Source organism: Asparagus officinalis, unplaced genomic scaffold, assembly GCF_001876935.1.
Source record: "Asparagus officinalis unplaced genomic scaffold, Aspof.V1 AsparagusV1_Un431, whole genome shotgun sequence".
Lineage (NCBI taxonomy): Eukaryota > Viridiplantae > Streptophyta > Magnoliopsida > Asparagales > Asparagaceae > Asparagus > Asparagus officinalis.
In genome coordinates, this window is record NW_017972696.1 from 1 (window position 1) to 23,174 (window position 23,174).

Consider the following 23,174-nt stretch of genomic DNA (forward strand, 5'->3'; position numbering starts at 1 on the left):
GAAGGCAACCAAGCCAAGCAAAACGATACACTGCACAGTTAAGATCAATGGATAGCAAAGCAAAAGGGAAAAGAACTATGACAAATACATATGAAACACAAAGTTAATCAGAAGCTTCGAGATGAAAGGAATTTCCAAGGCTTTTCAAAGAAATTAGTGCAAAAACTTAAAAATGCTATAACGTTATAAGCTTGGATTTACATAGACATAGACATGTCCATCCGGGCCGGGCCGGGCCGGCCCGGGCCGGGCAAAACCGGAGCCCGGACCCAGACTCGGGTACCCCGGGTCGGGCCCGATCGGGCCTTGAGTTTTTTTTATTTTTAATTTTTTAAATTTAAAAAAAACAATAAAGCATAAAATATACATAAAAATTATAAAAATTATAAAAATAACATAATTTTTTTAATTAATTGAAATGACATAAATTACAAGTACAAAAAATTATAGAAATAAAAGATGATAAAAATTAAATTGTTTATTAATAATCATGTCATTCATATATTATACATAAACAAATTGTAAGTACTTATAGAAATTAAATAAACAAATTGTATTATACATAAACATATATATATATATATAATATTATATATATATATAATATTATATATATATATATATATACGGCCTCTAGACTTTGACCTCCCTCTGTTACCACCTTTCGGATATGGGCTTCTACCTCTCGTCGACAAGGCCTCTCCTGAAGTACTAGCGCGGGAAGTCTCCTTGTCCTTCCTCCTCAAATCATAGTTGGTCAATGCGTTAGTCACTTCACTATAGCTGATCGAAGATCTCCCGTTCAACAAAGTGAGCACGAAGGTATCATACTCCTCATCCGGTAAGGAGCCCAACAAAATAATCGCCTTGTACTCATCCGATATCTTCTCATCAACATTCGCCAAGTCCGACAACAACTTCGTATAGTTGTTCACATGAGCCGCAAGCGAGGTGCCTCTGGACATCTGGAATCTGAATAACCTACGCAGCAAGTGCAATCGGTTCTCAACACTCTTCGTAAGGTACTTATTGTTGAGAATTTCCCACATCTTCATCGCAGACGTCACCCCAATCACATCATACTTCAGCTCCTGTTCCAAACAGGACCTGATCACCCCACAAGCGTTCCTATTCATTTTCTCCCATACCGCCTCTTCATATTTAGGTGGCCTCTCGTGGACCATGATGGTCTCTTCCAAATTCTGAGCATTGAGCGCATCCTGTACGTCGCTCATCCACAAACCAAAGTTGATTTTTCCGTCATATTTCACCACACTAATTTTGGTGTTTTGAAAACCAACTTGTATTGTACCCGCCATCGATTTGCTGCTTTCACCTTCTTCTCCCATTGCGAACTAACTCCAAATTGTAGAGAAAGAACAAATTTGATAGAATTAGGAACCACCCAACTGAACCCTAGATCGGATTCCAAATAGATCTCCTATCCACACGAGGAAAGCGAAATCTCCAACGGCAACTCCTAATGCTATCTCCACCGAAGCTGAGAACTCCAAGAACTAAGCTTCACACAAGAATCTTCCTCCACCAAAAAAAAAAACCCTAGATCTGAAATCTGGGCTCTGATACCACTTGTTGCGCAGCGGAAATTTCGGCAGCACTTCGGCAGCACAACAAGAGAGTCAGGTCGCAATAAGAATTCTTGTTTCTCAAAGGAAACAAGAATCTGAAGCCTATATCCTATCAAAGTAGGATATTAGCTCTTCCTCTCGTCAGCTCTAGGACTGCGCGTCGAGGGACCCTAAAAGCTATTACAAATCACACAAAAGCAGTACAACCAATTTTAACGTGGTTCGGCAAATTGCCTACGTCCACGGGGCAAGGAGGGGGGAGATCTACTATTAGAGGGAGAGAATACAAATAGGGTTTACACAAGAATCTCACAAATAAAACCCTCACACAAAACTCTCCCTACAAAAGATGCTCAGAACCCTCTTGACGGCTGCTGAAAACTCCTCAAGCTTCTGCTTTTTCTTTTCCTCCGCAGACGCAATTGATTTTGTCTGCAGCCGCAAAACTTTGCATCAAACTCCTTCGCACCTCCTTTTGCACAAAAGAAAACCTAATAAACAATTGTTTATATAGGTTACAGAGAGAAAACGCGTGAGAGTTTGAAACTGACTCAAAATCCGAACAAACAATTCCCCTGCATGTTATTCGTGGGCCTGGGCCTTATCAGGTCCGGTTCACAGGATCATGTTGTCGCATGAGCTGAACTAATACCCAACACGTCACTCTTCGTACTAACACACCTCCAACATAATTTTCCCCTTAATTTATCCAACGTGATCAATTGATTAGGTTGCTATTGATCGTGAACAAAGAAGAAGAGAAAGAACGATGGTTTTTTTTAGGGGCTCCGGTAACAGGTAGGGTTTTTTTTTGATTCTGTGTTGTATATTTCTCAAAGAGAACACTTAACTATATATAGAGGTCAAACCCATCATCTCCACCCCTCAAAACTGTCTGAGAGATTTTCTCTCAACAACCCTATTTAACACGTTTTTCTCAATTAAGAAACGTTAATTTGGTCACAGAAGACCGAGTCAAGATAACATCTCCTACTTGACCAAATTAATCAAATGACATGCCTCCCACTATACGTGAGATCAGAAGATGTTTCTTCTTACCGTTACTCCCACTATTCATAGAGAGTAACTCTTATTTCATTATTCATGAAATTTTACTTGGACTTATTTATTCCTAAGTCCCATCAAACTTACATTTTTTTATAAAAGATTTTGCTGGTATTCCTTTTGTAAGAGGGTCAACAATCATATCTGTAGTAGGGATATAAGTCACTTTAACTTCTCGCTTTCCTATAATATCTCGAATATAGTGATACTGGATCTCAATGTATTTTCCTTTAGAGCTATTCGCGTCACTATTGATTAAGCTAATTGTTGCTTGATTATCATAATAAATATCAATAGGTCATTCTAACAAACTGAGATTTAGATCAAACAAAAACTATCTTATCCAGACAGCATGTGTAGTTGCCATATTGCAAACTATATATTGAGTTTCTTGCGTGTATCTAGCAACACATTATTGTTTCTTGTTACTCCAATAAACAACTCCTCCTCCAAAGATGAACAAGTATCCCGAAGTGAACTTTCCATCATCCTTATCACCTTCGAAATAAGCATCGGAATAAATGAGGAGATCAAGCGAATTGGCTTGAAAAACTAATCTATAAGTCAATGTTCATCTGATATACTTCATAATTCTTTTAACAGTTTCCCAATGTGCTAGTACTGGATTACTTTGATATCAACTGACTAGACTTACAATATAAGCTATATCAGGTCTGGTGTACAACATTGCATACATCAAGCTTCCAATTGCTTGAGCATAAAGAACATCTAATAGCTTTTGTCCCTCTCCAGGGTTTTGCTATTTACATAATCTCTTTCCCATGACCAACAGAGTTGGCGTCGGATTGGAATTCTCCATTCCAAACCTTTTAAGAATTGATCTTAAATATTTTTTTTTTAGTTTAAACTTAGTATTCTAGACTTTCTATCTCGAATTATTTGAATTCCAAGAATATATGATGCATCTCTCATGTCTTTCATCTCAAACTTTTTGTTGAGATCTGCCTTAATTTTATTCAACATTTCTATGTCATTTCCAACAAGCAATATTTCATCCACATATAAAGATAATATTAATAATTTGCTCCTACTTTTCAAGACATATACACAATTATCTAAGTTATTTTGAATAAAACCAAGTTTAGTGACTGCATCATGAAATTTTAGATACAATTGTCTAGAAGACTGTTTTAAATCGTATAGATATTTATTAATTTATAAAGTTTATGTTCATGTCCTTTCACCTGAAAACCTTCAGGTTGTTGCATATATATCGCTTCCTTCAACTCTCCGTTAAGGAATACAGTTTTAACATCCATTTGGAATAACTCCAAATCAAGATATGCAACAATAGCCAAAATAATTCTAATGGATGTAAATTTAGCTACAGGAGAATACGTTTTCTGAAAAACTATTACAGTTACAGGTTCTGTTTTCTCTCGAACTTGTTCCTCTTCCTCTAAGTTCTCTAGAAATGTAGCAACTATGCTGTCAATGATCCATTTTTCTTTATTGTAGAACTTATAATCTTTTGATTTTTCTGAATACCCTATGAATCTACACTTTATTGTTTTAAAATCTAACTTATCTCTAAGTTGATATGGAATGAGAACATGGGCTATAGATCCCAACTTCTTGAGATGACTAAGATTAGGTTTCCTTCCATTCCATAATTCATAAGGTGTAGATATAACTGATTTGGTAAAAATTCTATTTAAAATATAGTTTGCAGCAACAATGCTTCTCCCTAAAAGTTTTTAGAGAGACCAGAATGAGACAACATGTATCTAACTATATTAAGTAATGTTATGTTCTTTCTGTTGTGGCGTATACGTCATTGTTGTATGCCTTTTAATTTCATGCTGAATATAACAACTCTCAAGTTCTCTAGAGTTATATTCCCCAACTTTATCAGTTCTTAAAATTTAATTTTTATTCCAAGTTGGTTTTCAACTTCTGTCTTATATCTCTTAAAGCACCCAAGAGCTTCTAATTTTCTAGATATAAGATAGATGTGTGCAAACTTAAAATGATTATCTATAAAAGTAATAAAATATTTTTATTACTATAGTTTTGACACTTAGGGGACCACAAATATCCGAGTGTATCAACCCTAAAAGTTCATTGGCTCTTTGTCCGCTAATAAAAGGTTTTTTAGTCATTTTACCAGTTAAACAATGTTCACATTGTGGTAATTGAACATTAGATAGTGCAGGAAATAAGTTCATTATGATAATTTCTTTTATTTTTGAAATACTAGCATGTCCTAGTCTAGAATGCCACAATTCAGACTCAGAAATATAACATGACAAGTAGCTCAAATTTAAAGTTTTATTATCAAAATTATTACAAACTACTGGAAGAATGCATAATTCATGCTTGGACACATATTTTCCCATAACATACACTTTATTATTTTTACCTATAGAAACCAGATTATTGTAGAACCTAACTTCCAGTCCTTTCTTCATCAAGCTGGGAACAGAGACCAGATTGCACAGAATTCTTAGTGCATAGAACACATCTTCGAGGACAAGATATTATCCCCAAGATTCAATCTATACGAACCAATACCTTCTACATCGAGATATGTATTATTTCCCATATAGATTCTCTGTTCTCCTTTCTTCAGCTCGATGTATTCTGTGACTCCACTCTTGTCCTTTGCGATATGTCTGGTCGCACCGGAGTCGATCCACCAACCATTGATATCCGTCATCATAGTATTGCATTCCGTCACATCGACAAATTCTCTTTCGCTAGTACCCCATCGTTCTAGATGCTTATAGCCTCCCTTATTCTCCTGTTTTTCACCTTACGGGCAAGCAAGCTTGAAATATCCGAACTTTTCACAATTGTAGCAGGCTCCATGGAGTACTTTCTTTCTCTTGAACTGCAGCGATTTCGGTCCTTGTGGTTGTGGTTTAGTAGGACCAGAGTTTTTATAGCTTCCAGTATTATGCCTCTGGCGGACATAATTCAACTCTTGCTACACCATATTCAGTTCTGGTTCTTTCCTACTGACTATTAAGTCTTGTTTTATCGCTAGGTGCATAGGAAGATCAGTGACAAATTTAATGATAGGGTTCATTTTTAATGTGGTGGCAGCCACAACAAGAGAATGAGTAGACTATTCAAAATGGTTGCCACTTGCATTCTTTCTAGAATTTCGGTCCCAGCAGTGGATAAGTCCTTAACCATGACAATCATCTTGTTAATATGCTCTACGACATTGTCTCCCTCTTGCAAACGACAAGAATTATACTTATGCAAGATGAATTGAATGTTAACTTCAGAGGCGACGTCGTATTTTTCTTTTATAGCATTTCACATGTCCATGGAAGCCTTATAAGTTTTAAAAACTTTGATTAAGTTATCATCCATGAACATGAGCATTAGACTTTTTGCCTTTTTATCTTTCGACTTTCACTGTTCAAACCATTTCTTTTCTTCAGGTGTAGATTTATCAGTAAGGGTTGGAGCAGTGATTTTTGATTACATCATCGATATTATCATGAATAAGAGCATATCCTATTTTTTATGCCACTTATCATGATTACTACTATTAAATTTGTTAATTTTTCCTAGTTCTGATAGAACGAGTTTACTAGCCATTCAGTAGAGAACTAAACTTAAAAATAGGTATGCTTGGTACCAAGCACAAAAAGTGGTGCTTGGTAGTGAGGTGACATAATCCTCTCCACTCATTCAAATGGTTGCATAATCCCATGGGCTTGGTAGTGAGGTGACATAATCCTCTCCACTCATTCAAATGGTTGCATAATCCCATGCACTCCTCAACCCATGTGAATGTGGTCCCCCATTTGAATGAGTGGAGGGGATTGTGCTACCTCACTACCAAGCACAAAATATGTGCTTGGTACCAAGCATACCCATATTTCTCATATATATATATATAAATTAAAATGAACCTGATTCTTGTGAGTTGAGAAAGGAAGCTCCAATTAGAGTGAGATCGTCACTTAGTGGTGTTGACCGAAGAATCACTTGTCGAAGTTTTGGCGCCGTGAGGGCGAATCACCTTCCCCAGATGCAGCGGTAGTGGGACCCACCGGTCTTAACCTTGGCCTTGTAGGTGTAGGTCGGGCTCTTGCCGCAGTACCAGGTGACCTCCTCCTTTGTGTTCACTCCCTCGATCTGCAGCAGCGACGTGTTCTCGTACTGGTTAGACTTCGAGTATGGTGTCTCGGACATAAAGTATGATGCGCTCTCCTTGCCTTCCTTTAAAAAATAAAATAAAATAAAGACTATGATGCAGATGCAGGCTAGGCTCTTATAGATGTAGGTCAGCGGATTTATGACAAAAAGTAGGTTAGGCTAGGCTATAAACAGGTAGATGTAGGCCGACGGATCTATGACAAAGAGTAGGCTAGGCTATGAACAGGCTCTTGGTTGTCAGGGCTAGTTGGATGTGCTTGGCTAGGTAAAAAATAAATGAGTGGTAAACGAGTAGTTGGCAGACCTCAACAGAGAGCCACATACTTGCTCAAGAAGTTGAAGAGAGAGTGCTTCTTCTTTGTTGTGAAAAATAGCAGCAGGGTTTGAAGATGGTGGAGAACCTTCAGCTCTGATACCAGTGATCGTGAACAAAGAAGAAGAGAAAGAACGATGGGTTTCTTTGAGGGCGCTCCGGTAACAGGTAGAGGGTTTTTTGATTCTGTGTTGTATATTTCTCAAAGAGAACACTCAACTATATATAGAGGCTAAACACATCATCTTCACCCCCTCAAAACTGCTTCTGAGAGATTTTCTCTCAACAACCCCATTTAACACGTTTTTCTCAATTAAGAAACGTTGATTTGGTCACACAAGACCGAGTCAAGATAACAACTATAAACATCATGTATTATGCACTAGATACCGGAGACTTCACCGCATGAGAAATTTTATGAACCATGCGCCTCATGTGTGCAAATGTCTGTTTGAATTCCAAACACATTTTTAAAGTAGATAAACTTTGATATTTAATTAGCAAAATGGACCGATTTTCAGCCAAGAAAGTGGCCAATGACAACGATCCATGGCATTGAATGTGAAAGGATACCAACCTTTGGATCATTGAATTTTGTGATTCGTACATTGGTTCAAAAATTGATATTTTTTGAGCGCACATTTAATATCATTGATGGAGATAATATGATAATTTCTCGTGTGAGCACGGCTTGCTAAAAATTGATCTGCTTGCTAATTTAGCATCTTTTTTCAACTTATTTTTCTAATTAAATGCTAAAATTGTCCTCAAAATTTATCTTCTTGCCATTGCTTTGTGGTTTCAAGTTCGAAGGGAGCGATCGAGATCTTTTGTCTGTTAGATATTCCCATCTCAAATCTACAATTTTTTACCTCATGCCGTCAGCTGAAGCCGATCTTCGGATATCCACAAGATCTTGCCATATCACCACTCAGCTCCACGCTGAAAGCCCAATATTTGCTCTTGATCAACTCAACTGAAAGACGAGAACGAAAATGAAGCAGGCTTTGTAGAATTGGGCTCCACATTTCGTTTGGGCTCATAATTTGGCTACAATATTAGCGGCTCATATGAGTTGGGCTGCAAATTTAGTCAATTTTCAAACAAATTGGGCTTTTGATACCGGCCATTGGATCAAAATAATAATTTGATGATCAAAAGAAAAGTTGAAAAGTCATGGTACTCGCCCAAGAGAATAATAACCCATTGTTTCTTTTGATTTAAAAAAGCCCATTATTCTTAATGAATATGAAATAAAGCTCAAGGAATCTTATGGAAATCATAATAACGTATCCACATTTTCTCCTTAATAAATGGCCAACGTGTAATTAGGTGTATAGATAACTAAATCAACGTTGGACGGTTGACCTTGGGCCCCTACACCATTAGCGTCCCACATGGGACTCGCTTTCAACACAACCAACTATACCCCTTACTTTAGTCCCATATACAACTCACGTCACCTAAGCTTCCCTCAAACCCCCCCATACCCTAAGAAACGTAACGAAACAAAACCACCTCAACAACATTCTCCTCATTCTCTCTCTCTCTCTCTCTCTCTCCTCTCTCTCTCTCTCTCTCTCTCTCTCTCTCTCTCTCTCTCTCTCTCTCTTCTCCTTCTACAAGTCCGCCGCCGCCGCCTCCTCCATCACCGCCACCTCCACCACCACCGAAGAGCCCCTCGGTGCAATACTGCCCGCCGCCGCCAAAGCCATATTCGACGTTAATCGTGGAGGGACCACCGGGAGATTTGTATCCGTTGGATCCCGAATACTATCCATCGGGGACGAGCAAGAGCTTGGATATGAGGCTGCCGGCCGTTGTGATGTGGGGATTGGTGGCTTTTTGGTTGGTTGTAACTTGTAAGGGGTGAATTTTAGTGATTAATTCATTTGGTGTTAATCACCTTTTTTTTCTTTAAATTGTAAGAAGAAAGAATATGAATGACCGATTTTAATTAGCCAGTATCAGTCGTTATCATAAATTTCATGTGTGATTTTATAAGAACTGCTTGAAGAGCGAAGGGTTGGTATGTGAAAAATGATGTTGAGATATGACTTGTTAAAGAAGTTTAAACAAATAATGTTTGGTTTAGGACATGTTTTTTGCATAATATTTTCTAGTTAATTTTTTTTTTAAAATTTTCAATTTATTTTCATTTTGGAAACCTGAACTCAATTTCATTTAATTGGTTGTCTGGTTTCATAGCGCTTGAGGAAGTTGTATAATCAGATTGCGACAACTTTAAGTTCAAGAACTGAAAAGATGAGGTAGCAACTGGAAAGAAATAAGGGGGCTGCTTGCTTTGAAAGAATAGAACAAAGTGTAAGCTTCAAGAATCAGGATACAATTTTATTAGGTGTTGATGCTTTCTATATTCATTTATAAAGGACTTTTCATTTATTTGTTTAAGCATAGATAACAAATTAAGAATTAAGTACTTTATTTCTTCCATTGTTTACTTAACCAGAGAGTAGGATTAATTGATTATACTGTTGAAAGGCGTAGTTTTTTGTTGTATAATATTAATTGTCTTGCGATGGAGCAACCGGTATGTTATCATGTGAGTTGGCGGCGGATGCTGACAGAATTAAGCACCAACTTTATCAATTTTGTTAACAAATTAAAATTATATCAATTTATTGTCGACAGTTTCCCAATTAATGTTACACCAACCAAGTATGTTGGTTGTTTTGCACAAAGTTCCTTCATTTCGCCTTTAGAAATATATATACTCAATACATCGTAAAGATACAGTGTAGTAACGTATTCCTGGAGAGTGTAGTTTTTATCTCTTTTTGCTACAACTTTTAGGGTGTTTTTTTTTGCGGATGCCGAAAATTTCAGGGGTTAGCTTGTAATTTCTAGATTTTTAACGTGTTGTTATTAAGTTTTAAAATTTCCAAGGTATTTGTTATAAATTTCAAATTTTCTAGGGTGATTTTCATATTTTGTGAACTTTCATGATGTTTTTTACAAATTTCAAAATTTTTAGCGACTGCGGGTAGTTTCCAGGCTTCTAGCGTGTTGTTTGTAAGTTTTTGAAATTTTTATGGGTAGTTTTGTAGATTTCTATCTAGTGAGGCTGTTTTTCTGTAATTTCTAAAACTTTCAATGTGCTTTTTGCAAATGTTCAAAAAATTCTTAGTCTTGTTTGTAAATTTTTATTTTTAGGGTGTCCTATAATTCTGAATTTTGAAGGTGTTTTTTGTAAAATTCTAAAATGTTGGGGTGCTTTCTCTAATTTTTTATACTTTGAAACTTATGGAGTCATAATATGAGTTTTAGGATAGTTTTGATGATGATGTAATGATAAACTTATGGATTATGTCGGTATGTTTCTATACCTCTAGCTCGACTCCTGATTAGGACACAGCTCAAGTGAAGGAAACATATTTTCTGAATAAATTAAGGGTAAATCACACTAAATCCCCATGAACTTTTATATGTTGCAGTTAATCCATACAAACTTTCAAAATCGCTCTAAACCCCCATATTCTTTGGGAAAATCCTCTTTTAACCCAAAGTTTTACCCCAACTTATTTAAAAACTCATTCACTTTTCAAAACATCAATAGACCCACAATATCACATCCCACTTATTTTTAAACCCAAATGTACAATACACCCATTATTTGTACTGTATTTATCCAAAAAATTTGAAAAATCCTAAACTACCATTCATCCCCAACTGATCTCTCCCTCTCCCCTCCTCCTCCATCTGAGCTCAGAAGAGATCTCTCCCTCTCCCCTCCTCCTCCTCTTCCCTCCCTTCACTTCCCCTCAACCACTACCACCAACCTCCTCCTCTTCCCTCCCTTCACTTCCCCTCCTCCCTCAAGCCCATCAACCTCTGCATCCACTGCCCCTATCTCCCCTCGCCGCCACGTCACCCACCACCGTCGACCTTGAAGTAGATGAATAGCCCACCAATGATTTCGACATTGACTCCCTGTAGTTCGCCCATCAACCTGAAGCACTTGTCATTGCCGCCAGTGGACGGAGCTTGAGGAGCACTCGGAGTAATGGCGGAGGTCGAAGACCGCCTGGCTTTGTAAGGAGCTGCTTTCGCATAAGCCGACGACGATGGTGAGGATCCTTGGCGCTCAAAGGAAGTGGGTTCGGCAGAAGGAGGTGGGTTATGTTGTTCTCCATTGCAAGTCAGGTTAGTTCAACTCTTTGTCCACCACCTGTTTGTTGAATTTACGCTTAGTGTTCTCTCTTATCAATATTTGATTTTGATTTTGATGATTCTTTCCCTCTCGGCCTTGAGCTTGTCAAGAACCCATGCATACTTGAATGACCTCTTGTTCATCTCAGAAGCTTCCTTCTCGAAACTCTCAATTTCACATTTCCTGACAGCTCCCAACACTGCAAGTTGTCAGCTTGTCTCTCTTATCAATATTTGATTTTGATGATTGTTGGTTACTCAAATTCTAATTTATTGTTCTGTCATTCTAAAATCTCATGAACCTACAACTTGCAGCCTGTCCGTGATCGCTTCAAAAATAACGCTGATGCCAAAAAGCTATTGGAAAAAGTGAAGGTAACCTTTACTTGATGCTCAATTGCTCATAAGATATGTACATTCATGAGATATCAACCATGACTTACATAACTATGGTTCCTCTCTGGACATTACGTTTTAAAATTAGAACTATAGTTCTTGCTTGCATTTATGAATAGAATTTTCCTTAGAGATGGTGATTGATGTGAAAATCCTCCCTCTTTTTGCAAGCGTACAAAGTTACTAGGTGATTATTCTTACTTGTTGGTGTTGGGAATGGTGACGAGTTGTAACATAAAAATTCTAATTTTCTTATTGCTTGGTGGTCCTTCAGATTCTTATTGTTCTTGTGGGTTTTGATAATTCGAAGCATTACGACATCAAAATCGATATTACTTTCATGTATTTTGATTTGGAAATGCACGATAAGTTAGAATTGATATTGCATAAAAGCTTATAGATGATTCCTTTGAAAGTGGTATGAAGCCTCTTATGCTAGCATTTCTCGATATTACTTTCATGTATTTTGCTTTGGAAATGCACGATAAGTTAGAATTGACAGTTAATAAAATTTTCTTATCATGCAATCATTGATTGTGACATTTATTTGTGCAGGAGCGTAGATTGTAACATTTTTATGGTGGGATACATATATTCCATCATCAATGGCACACCTAACGTAACGCACAGCTACCCCTCAATCAGAAACCATTCGTCAATGCACACTAACTTTCCAATCAAATACATGAGAGAATCCCCCACTATTGGCATTCGATCAGATCTTCGCATTGCTGTCACATTGCAACCCAAACGGCAAATCAACTACAGCCTGCAATATGATGTACCAAGTAGTATCCAATGTATCGTGTTGTATGAAATTTTCTATATTATGTATATATAGATGATTTGTGTGCATATTGTATCATTCGTCTGAAGTACGAACGCGAGGTTCGTCTGAAGTACGAACGCGAGGTTCGTCTGAAGTACGAACGCGAGGTTCGTCTGAAGTACGAACGCGAGGTTCGTCTGAAGTACGAACGCGAGGTTCGTCTGAAGTACGAACGCGAGGTTCGTCTGAAGTACGAACGCGAGGTTCGTCTGAAGTACGAACGCGAGGTTCGTCTGAAGTACGAACGCGAGGTTCGTCTGAAGTACGAACGCGAGGTTCGTCTGAAGTACGAACGCGAGGTTCGTCTGAAGTACGAACGCGAGGTTCGTCTGAAGTACGAACGCGAGGTTCGTCTGAAGTACGAACGCGAGGTTCGTCTGAAGTACGAACGCGAGGTTCGTCTGAAGTACGAACGCGAGGTTCGTCTGAAGTACGAACGCGAGGTTCGTCTGAAGTACGAACGCGAGGTTCGTCTGAAGTACGAACGCGAGGTTCGTCTGAAGTACGAACGCGAGGTTCGTCTGAAGTACGAACGCGAGGTTCGTCTGAAGTACGAACGCGAGGTTCGTCTGAAGTACGAACGCGAGGTTCGTCTGAAGTACGAACGCGAGGTTCGTCTGAAGTACGAACGCGAGGTTCGTCTGAAGTACGAACGCGAGGTTCGTCTGAAGTACGAACGCGAGGTTCGTCTGAAGTACGAACGCGAGGTTCGTCTGAAGTACGAACGCGAGGTTCGTCTGAAGTACGAACGCGAGGTTCGTCTGAAGTACGAACGCGAGGTTCGTCTGAAGTACGAACGCGAGGTTCGTCTGAAGTACGAACGCGAGGTTCGTCTGAAGTACGAACGCGAGGTTCGTCTGAAGTACGAACGCGAGGTTCGTCTGAAGTACGAACGCGAGGTTCGTCTGAAGTACGAACGCGAGGTTCGTCTGAAGTACGAACGCGAGGTTCGTCTGAAGTACGAACGCGAGGTTCGTCTGAAGTACGAACGCGAGGTTCGTCTGAAGTACGAACGCGAGGTTCGTCTGAAGTACGAACGCGAGGTTCGTCTGAAGTACGAACGCGAGGTTCGTCTGAAGTACGAACGCGAGGTTCGTCTGAAGTACGAACGCGAGGTTCGTCTGAAGTACGAACGCGAGGTTCGTCTGAAGTACGAACGCGAGGTTCGTCTGAAGTACGAACGCGAGGTTCGTCTGAAGTACGAACGCGAGGTTCGTCTGAAGTACGAACGCGAGGTTCGTCTGAAGTACGAACGCGAGGTTCGTCTGAAGTACGAACGCGAGGTTCGTCTGAAGTACGAACGCGAGGTTCGTCTGAAGTACGAACGCGAGGTTCGTCTGAAGTACGAACGCGAGGTTCGTCTGAAGTACGAACGCGAGGTTCGTCTGAAGTACGAACGCGAGGTTCGTCTGAAGTACGAACGCGAGGTTCGTCTGAAGTACGAACGCGAGGTTCGTCTGAAGTACGAACGCGAGGTTCGTCTGAAGTACGAACGCGAGGTTCGTCTGAAGTACGAACGCGAGGTTCGTCTGAAGTACGAACGCGAGGTTCGTCTGAAGTACGAACGCGAGGTTCGTCTGAAGTACGAACGCGAGGTTCGTCTGAAGTACGAACGCGAGGTTCGTCTGAAGTACGAACGCGAGGTTCGTCTGAAGTACGAACGCGAGGTTCGTCTGAAGTACGAACGCGAGGTTCGTCTGAAGTACGAACGCGAGGTTCGTCTGAAGTACGAACGCGAGGTTCGTCTGAAGTACGAACGCGAGGTTCGTCTGAAGTACGAACGCGAGGTTCGTCTGAAGTACGAACGCGAGGTTCGTCTGAAGTACGAACGCGAGGTTCGTCTGAAGTACGAACGCGAGGTTCGTCTGAAGTACGAACGCGAGGTTCGTCTGAAGTACGAACGCGAGGTTCGTCTGAAGTACGAACGCGAGGTTCGTCTGAAGTACGAACGCGAGGTTCGTCTGAAGTACGAACGCGAGGTTCGTCTGAAGTACGAACGCGAGGTTCGTCTGAAGTACGAACGCGAGGTTCGTCTGAAGTACGAACGCGAGGTTCGTCTGAAGTACGAACGCGAGGTTCGTCTGAAGTACGAACGCGAGGTTCGTCTGAAGTACGAACGCGAGGTTCGTCTGAAGTACGAACGCGAGGTTCGTCTGAAGTACGAACGCGAGGTTCGTCTGAAGTACGAACGCGAGGTTCGTCTGAAGTACGAACGCGAGGTTCGTCTGAAGTACGAACGCGAGGTTCGTCTGAAGTACGAACGCGAGGTTCGTCTGAAGTACGAACGCGAGGTTCGTCTGAAGTACGAACGCGAGGTTCGTCTGAAGTACGAACGCGAGGTTCGTCTGAAGTACGAACGCGAGGTTCGTCTGAAGTACGAACGCGAGGTTCGTCTGAAGTACGAACGCGAGGTTCGTCTGAAGTACGAACGCGAGGTTCGTCTGAAGTACGAACGCGAGGTTCGTCTGAAGTACGAACGCGAGGTTCGTCTGAAGTACGAACGCGAGGTTCGTCTGAAGTACGAACGCGAGGTTCGTCTGAAGTACGAACGCGAGGTTCGTCTGAAGTACGAACGCGAGGTTCGTCTGAAGTACGAACGCGAGGTTCGTCTGAAGTACGAACGCGAGGTTCGTCTGAAGTACGAACGCGAGGTTCGTCTGAAGTACGAACGCGAGGTTCGTCTGAAGTACGAACGCGAGGTTCGTCTGAAGTACGAACGCGAGGTTCGTCTGAAGTACGAACGCGAGGTTCGTCTGAAGTACGAACGCGAGGTTCGTCTGAAGTACGAACGCGAGGTTCGTCTGAAGTACGAACGCGAGGTTCGTCTGAAGTACGAACGCGAGGTTCGTCTGAAGTACGAACGCGAGGTTCGTCTGAAGTACGAACGCGAGGTTCGTCTGAAGTACGAACGCGAGGTTCGTCTGAAGTACGAACGCGAGGTTCGTCTGAAGTACGAACGCGAGGTTCGTCTGAAGTACGAACGCGAGGTTCGTCTGAAGTACGAACGCGAGGTTCGTCTGAAGTACGAACGCGAGGTTCGTCTGAAGTACGAACGCGAGGTTCGTCTGAAGTACGAACGCGAGGTTCGTCTGAAGTACGAACGCGAGGTTCGTCTGAAGTACGAACGCGAGGTTCGTCTGAAGTACGAACGCGAGGTTCGTCTGAAGTACGAACGCGAGGTTCGTCTGAAGTACGAACGCGAGGTTCGTCTGAAGTACGAACGCGAGGTTCGTCTGAAGTACGAACGCGAGGTTCGTCTGAAGTACGAACGCGAGGTTCGTCTGAAGTACGAACGCGAGGTTCGTCTGAAGTACGAACGCGAGGTTCGTCTGAAGTACGAACGCGAGGTTCGTCTGAAGTACGAACGCGAGGTTCGTCTGAAGTACGAACGCGAGGTTCGTCTGAAGTACGAACGCGAGGTTCGTCTGAAGTACGAACGCGAGGTTCGTCTGAAGTACGAACGCGAGGTTCGTCTGAAGTACGAACGCGAGGTTCGTCTGAAGTACGAACGCGAGGTTCGTCTGAAGTACGAACGCGAGGTTCGTCTGAAGTACGAACGCGAGGTTCGTCTGAAGTACGAACGCGAGGTTCGTCTGAAGTACGAACGCGAGGTTCGTCTGAAGTACGAACGCGAGGTTCGTCTGAAGTACGAACGCGAGGTTCGTCTGAAGTACGAACGCGAGGTTCGTCTGAAGTACGAACGCGAGGTTCGTCTGAAGTACGAACGCGAGGTTCGTCTGAAGTACGAACGCGAGGTTCGTCTGAAGTACGAACGCGAGGTTCGTCTGAAGTACGAACGCGAGGTTCGTCTGAAGTACGAACGCGAGGTTCGTCTGAAGTACGAACGCGAGGTTCGTCTGAAGTACGAACGCGAGGTTCGTCTGAAGTACGAACGCGAGGTTCGTCTGAAGTACGAACGCGAGGTTCGTCTGAAGTACGAACGCGAGGTTCGTCTGAAGTACGAACGCGAGGTTCGTCTGAAGTACGAACGCGAGGTTCGTCTGAAGTACGAACGCGAGGTTCGTCTGAAGTACGAACGCGAGGTTCGTCTGAAGTACGAACGCGAGGTTCGTCTGAAGTACGAACGCGAGGTTCGTCTGAAGTACGAACGCGAGGTTCGTCTGAAGTACGAACGCGAGGTTCGTCTGAAGTACGAACGCGAGGTTCGTCTGAAGTACGAACGCGAGGTTCGTCTGAAGTACGAACGCGAGGTTCGTCTGAAGTACGAACGCGAGGTTCGTCTGAAGTACGAACGCGAGGTTCGTCTGAAGTACGAACGCGAGGTTCGTCTGAAGTACGAACGCGAGGTTCGTCTGAAGTACGAACGCGAGGTTCGTCTGAAGTACGAACGCGAGGTTCGTCTGAAGTACGAACGCGAGGTTCGTCTGAAGTACGAACGCGAGGTTCGTCTGAAGTACGAACGCGAGGTTCGTCTGAAGTACGAACGCGAGGTTCGTCTGAAGTACGAACGCGAGGTTCGTCTGAAGTACGAACGCGAGGTTCGTCTGAAGTACGAACGCGAGGTTCGTCTGAAGTACGAACGCGAGGTTCGTCTGAAGTACGAACGCGAGGTTCGTCTGAAGTACGAACGCGAGGTTCGTCTGAAGTACGAACGCGAGGTTCGTCTGAAGTACGAACGCGAGGTTCGTCTGAAGTACGAACGCGAGGTTCGTCTGAAGTACGAACGCGAGGTTCGTCTGAAGTACGAACGCGAGGTTCGTCTGAAGTACGAACGCGAGGTTCGTCTGAAGTACGAACGCGAGGTTCGTCTGAAGTACGAACGCGAGGTTCGTCTGAAGTACGAACGCGAGGTTCGTCTGAAGTACGAACGCGAGGTTCGTCTGAAGTACGAACGCGAGGTTCGTCTGAAGTACGAACGCGAGGTTCGTCTGAAGTACGAACGCGAGGTTCGTCTGAAGTACGAACGCGAGGTTCGTCTGAAGTACGAACGCGAGGTTCGTCTGAAGTACGAACGCGAGGTTCGTCTGAAGTACGAACGCGAGGTTCGTCTGAAGTACGAACGCGAGGTTCGTCTGAAGTACGAACGCGAGGTTCGTCTGAAGTACGAACGCGAGGTTCGTCTGAAGTACGAACGCGAGGTTCGTCTGAAGTACGAACGCGAGGTTCGTCTGAAGTACGAACGCGAGGTTCGTCTGAAGTACGAACGCGAGGTTCGTCTGAAGTACGAACGCGAGGTTCAACTGAAGTACGAACGCGAGGTTCGTCTGAAGTACGAACGCGAGGTTCGTCTGAAGTTCGAACGCGAGGCTCGACTGAAGCACGAACGCGAGGTTCGGCTGAAGTACGAACGCGAGGCTCGACCGGAACGCGAGGTTCGTTAAAATTGAGCTTGACGCTCACCTGAGTTGAACGCGAGTCACCTTGGAACGAACGCGAGGTTCGTTAAAAAATTGAGCTTGACGCTCACCTGAGTTGAACGCGAGGTTCACCTTGGAACGAACGCGAGGTTCGTTAAAATTGAGCTTGACGCTCACCTGAGTTGAACGCGAGGTTCACCTTAGAACGAACGCGAAGTTCGTTAAAATTGAGCTTGACGCTCACCTGAGTTGAACGCGAGGTTCACCTTAGAACGAACGCGAGGTTCGTTGAGCGCGAAGCTCGGTTAAAATTGAACGAACGCGAGGTTCGTTTGAGGTAACCACCTCCTTAATTTTCGCCATGAACCCTTAGGGTTTCAAATTGAAACCGCCGCCGACAAACCCAAAAAACCTTTGATTTTTATTTTCAAAACAGATCCAGAATTGGAAAAAATTGAAGGAAAAATCAAAGGAAAATCCAAAAAATTCCCAAAAGTTACTGTTCACCGGCCATTTTTCAGTTACTGTTCATCCGAAAAAACTTTACTGTTCATCCGAAAAAAAAATTTCGTTACTGTTCATCCGAGAACATTACTGTTCATCCGAACCCAAAAATTGAATCTTTAACCAGAGATTTAAGATCAAAAACCCAATAAAACTTAAATCCCTAAGAATTAATCAAGGTGGCTCTGATACCACTTGTTAGATCTACATCATAAAACTTGAGATCTAAAACCATATAGCCATGATTAATTCAAAGAGATTAACAAGGATCTAAAAGAGCGGAAGCTTATACCTGAATCCATTGCTTGATCTTGATTTTGGGTGTTGGATCTTCTAACCTTAGGGTTCTCTCTAAAACCGAATTTCTCTAGCTAGATGGGGGTGTAGAGAATTAGAGAATGTAACCCTAGGTTAGGGACCATAACCCCTTATTTATAGATGTTGTACTTTTGTAATTTAGCCCCTCAATAAATTACAATTACAACCTGGTATCTGCACATATGACCCCATGATCATTTAAATACCAAATTAACCCAACTTAATTGATCACTTTAGTGGGTTATCCTGAAAGATAGCAATACACATTGATTAATCATATGTGCCCACAAATAGATTTATTAGATTAAATCCAACACAATAGTCAAACTACTCACATTTATATCACATGTCAATTTACGCTAACATTCATATCTCGTACCAATTTACGTTAACACATGTCAGTTATAACAGTTTGAAAACTTTTCAAGACATTTTTCTCTAATTAAAAAGTAGTCATTGACGTGTGTCTGAATTTTGAGTCGGCTAATAAGATTATAGACGGGCACATTTTATTTTATTTTATTTATTTATTTATTTTTTTGAGATTTAAGCCTTGAACAACTACTAATTTTGGACCATATATACCATAGTATAGTTCTTCTTTGGGCTTTCTCTTGTCATATCTCTTTTTTATGCGTGTTTTATTTGCATCCTGTGTTCATTTTTCTATTGACTGCTTGATTTTGCTTGTCTGGATATCTCATTGTATTTTGTTTTATTATTTTCTCTTTACTGTGATAGCCCCTTCTAGAGTAGTGTTACATGCCCTTACACGTTTAATACATTTCTATGTAATATTTTTTGAATATTAATTAAGTTTTATTGTTGTACATGTTGTTTGGGTATCTTTTATATAATTATTATATTATCCTTAGAAATTATTTTGTTAGATCACGCGCTATGATGGTCACTTATTTGGAGATATGATCTAATTCAGAGGTTTCTTAAATTTGTATTTAACCTATAACTAGTAAAGAATAGCTTCATTATAACAGATTATTATGCATGACATTGACATGTGAGATGTGGTGGTGAGTCTCAGCTATCTGGAATGAAGATTCCCCTGGTGTATGTCAAAAGTGCATATTGTGATATATGTAGCATAAGACCACATTTGATAATTTAGTATACTTTGATATGATAATTAAGCTTGTTTTATAAGTGCTATACAACCTGAAATGTTGGGTTACTAAATTTTATTTAGGAAAATAATGGATATCTAGATAGGATCTAGCATACTCATTTTAATGAGTTAATTTATTATGTATATCCTATGAATGTATTAAATTCCTGTCAACGGGTGCATGGTTTTTCAAAATTATCTTTTACAATTTATTTTCTTATAGAAATAAAATATTTTGATATTTTAAAATAATTTTTATTTGTGTTCATGAAGATTGCAATTTAGGAATGAGCAAATAACCGATTTGTCCTACTCAATAAAGTTACCTAAAATAAATAAATATCAAAAAATACTGAATGTAAGATAATATTATTCACGAATATTTAATCCCATATTATGAAATAGCTTTTATGAAAAATTTGTCGGATAGAAATTTGATTGTTAAATTAAAACTATTAATTTGATTAATAATTGGTTCTCGATATGGGACTCATTAGTCTCACTAACGTCATTAGAAAAAGTTTATATGCAATACAATTTTATTTTTATTCTTAATTATTATAGAAAGAATATTATATCTTTAATTATTATAAAAAAGAATATTCTATATTTAATTGTTACGGAAAGAGTTTTAAACAATTAAAAATTGTTTTGAAATCAAAATCTATAAGGCAAGTCCAATACTATATATAGACGTTCATATGTAGCCTTATGTGTAGAACAAGAAATAGAGATAGGAAATTGAGGACATATCTCTCAGTATTGCTCCTCTTCGGTGACGGGTGGATTTTAGTAGAAGGTTTTTTCTCTTGAGAAAGCTATTTCAGATTGATCTTAAGATAAATTATTGAAGAAATTCGGAAAGCGTTTCATGTATTCTTTTCTAAACTTTAATTAATTTTGATTAATCTACACGATGTATAAATTCCGTTGCTTTGTATGTCATGAACCCAATAGCCCCTACATGCTTATGCTCGACTTTAAAACGCCCTTTAATCATCAAATTTGGAAGAAAATATATTATAAACCTTATTGGATGTGATGGGTAAAAGTTGACTCATTTGTTGATATTTTTTATGCTGTTACAAATTAGCCTATCAAAATTGACGATTTCATGATTCACGATTTTTTCTCTCTAAACTAATAATTTAAGGGGAAGTTATGCAAATATTTGAGATTGGTAAGGTAGTACTTTTAAGAAGACACATGATTTAAGGGGTATATACACAAAAACCCTTCAAACTAGTATTTCATGAAAAATAATTTAGTAACACTATCTTCATGAAGTAAACTGTAGTAATCATTGAGCCCGATCGATTTGCAATTGCTGTCCACTTGTTTGTCTATTTATTCATTCCCCATTAAATAAGAACACTGTGACTTGTTTCTTTTATTAGGAATCAAGCGATTTCATTGCATTGCATTAAGAAAAATTTGAGAACAGATAAGAGTTAGTTTGGATTTATCTTTCGTGTCTGAGAAAAGGTAGAAATTGAGCTAAGTTATGCATGTACACAAATGTTGCCCGATGGATATAATTAATCCCATGTAGCATGATAATTAAATCGAGAAAATATTCGACTCGATAATGATATCCATCCAACCCAAGGAAATAGCCAGTCCAAGATCGACCCGATAAATTAAAGTGCAAGCAGCGACCAAAACAGATGAATTAAGGAGGGCCAAAATCACAAAAAGAGCAGCTACGTACCCTGTGACTTTGAGCTACAGGATGTGTAGAATTGTGTAGAGAGCTGCATCGGGAATTTTGACCCTGGGCGTAAGTATCGAGAGAGATCTAGAGAGAGAGAGAGAGAGAGAGAGAGAGAGAGATCTCCAATGAAAAAATGCCAATTCATGCAATCCAATAGACAGAAAGAGAAATCTCAAAGAGCAAAATGAACAAATGAAACAGCTAAACAACTAGCTTACAAAGGCCTCTCTCTGAACTGCTCTTCTGCTTGGAATTGATACATACTGAAGAGTTCATGTATTCATGACCTCGTTTTGTACGCTATGGGTATTTCCATATTTAACTAACAAGGCTCGTTGAACCCTGCATCTCATATTTTAGTAGTACGTGAAGCTTAATTATTACGGCAAAGAGAAATAAGATAAATCATTTTCAGCCAAAAAAACAGTATAACCTGTCGGGAGAGTATTTAAATTAAACTAACTTTTAATTATATATACTCCTATGAACAAAATTATTCCAACCAAAAATATCTGAAATCCTACATAAAAGATATATTCTTGATAAATTCTCGCTAAGCCACACATGCAAAACTCTCAAGAAACAATTTATATATATATAACACTAACAAAATAAACCCTGATAAAATCATCCAAATATAATAAACACATTCTAAATAAATATTCGGAGTTGACATAAATGAAATTTTCAGTCAAGCTCAACACAAAATTATCCATGAACAACCTATATATAGTTATCAGAAAGGGGATGATCATGATTTTATATATATTTATATTATATATTTTTAACATATCTGCTTCAAAAAAGTTGATTAATATTTTTTTATCTTATATATTGCTCTCGTTATATTATAGCATTGCTTTGTCGATAATATCAAATAAATCAGTTCTCATGCATGAATCAATAATATAAATACGATGGGAGTCAGAGACATGGTTATACTCACTGTCAAAGAGCAAGAAATAATCAGAACTTCATATTGATTATCTAATAAATTGAACTGAAAATTAAAATGCAGATGTAAAATTCCCTAGTTCACTGCCAAGTTTATACATAGCAGTTGGTAATGAGTTAAGCACTGAAAATTAAAGTGCACATATAAAATAAGCAAAATAAGCACCAAGACTGTTGAACTAAGAATTAGTTATAGAGACACCACAAGAATTAATTAACTAACAATGTGCACCTTTTAATGGCTACTACTATACATATACATTCCACAGAAAAATTGCAACTGTCAAATATTGTTTTTGCACCAGCATTCGTTTATCATAACAAAAGTATAAAAACTATAAGACACTCATGATTAATTAGCAGATGAGAGAGATAGCTAGAGAGAGAATTAAGGAGAGAAATTAGTATAAATAAATCACAGGAGGCCCGTTTGCTATTAGTTCTCTCTATCTCTCTCATCTCTTACCATGTGCTCATGGGCACCCGTTAGAAAAACAGAAACTATATTTTCACCGTTATTAAAGGAAACAAGATTGGCAGGAGAAACAATCCTTAAAATCACAAGGTTCCTTGGGCTGGCAAAATATATATTACCTTGATAGGATACCCATCTAATTTATGAAAATATATCTCAGCTATCATTATATATTACTTGCATACATACAAGAACATTCATGATTAAGGAGCCGATAGACTAATCGAAAGCATATATACAATCCAATCATTTTTTTTACAAAAAGG

At 39.9% G+C, this 23,174-nt stretch overlaps 1 long non-coding RNA gene across 1 annotated transcript; it reads left to right on the forward strand.

The window, feature by feature from the left end:
* The first annotated feature begins 10,869 nt into the window (after positions 1–10,869).
* LOC109827773 lies at positions 10,870–12,529 on the forward strand. Its single transcript, XR_002243505.1, has 3 exons — positions 10,870–11,271; positions 11,593–11,652; positions 12,229–12,529. It is a non-coding gene; the product is annotated as an uncharacterized LOC109827773 (long non-coding RNA).
* The last annotated feature ends 10,645 nt before the right edge of the window (positions 12,530–23,174 follow it).